This window comes from Lethenteron reissneri, chromosome 59, assembly GCF_015708825.2.
Source record: "Lethenteron reissneri isolate LAM-NWPU_2019-01 chromosome 59, ASM1570882v1, whole genome shotgun sequence".
NCBI lineage: Eukaryota > Metazoa > Chordata > Hyperoartia > Petromyzontiformes > Petromyzontidae > Lethenteron > Lethenteron reissneri.
In genome coordinates, this window is record NC_083837.1 from 23,759 (window position 1) to 24,791 (window position 1,033).

Here is a 1,033-nt window from a genome sequence, read left to right on the forward strand (position 1 = left end):
TGAGCTCATCGATGGTGCCCCTTGCACACCGCTCGAGTACCGCACACGCCACGTGCCTGTCCCTCGGGCTAATCACCCTGGGGATCATCATCATCATGGTGCATCCTCACCGCCCTCGTGACGCTCACACCTCATTCACATGTGCCCTATGTCATTGCCTGGGGGGGGGGAAGTGACATACACAGGGCTGTCCGTCTCCAGTTGAGTCAGATGTTAACTCCCTCGCAGTGTACAGGAGGCGGTCGTAGGTTCCATCCCGACCCTGACGGCTGCTGCTGCTGTATATTTGGAGTTTGCATGTCTTCCCCGTGGTCGCGTGGATTTTTCTCCCGGTACTCCAGTTTTCCCCTCCACATTTAGAATCGATGTCACGCGTTTAGAGTATTTGGCTGCTGCTATACATTTCCACACAATAAGCCACTTCATTGGGCTATCATTTGTGATGGCCAGGCCGCTTCTGAAAACGACGTAGCTCAGTGGGCGTCACCTGGTTAAAATAAAAAATGAAACACACAGGGCTGTCCCTCTTCAGCTGAGTTTCGTGCCTTTTATTCTTTTTGCAACGACAGCCTGCTTTCCCAGGAAAAGCTCACCGTGTCTCTTTTTCCGGAGTGTTCTGACACTTTTTCACAATCGGGGGTAATTTTGCCATGTGTAATGGCAGCTGATTAATTTGCAGGTAATTTTTCAGCATCGAGACGTTTGGGCTATACCAGTTGCATTGTGTGTATGGTTTTTTTTTGCTATGGGAGGAAACCACAGAACAAGGAGAGAACGAACAAACAGCGCGCAGAAAGACGCCCGACCAGGGTATCGAACCCACTTCTGAGGCTGTGCCACCGTATCGCAACTTTTATTTGTTTTGTTTTAGTCTCCAAATTACAATAAACCTCTTAAAGCCGGACTAATTGGGGTGAGAGCCAATCCAGATATGATGTCTGGCACGTTGGGCTTCAGGGTGGCGCTCCAGTAAACATGGAACGTGGTGGATCGAATCACGTTCCAGTGTTGGCCCAACGTTGCACGTTTACTT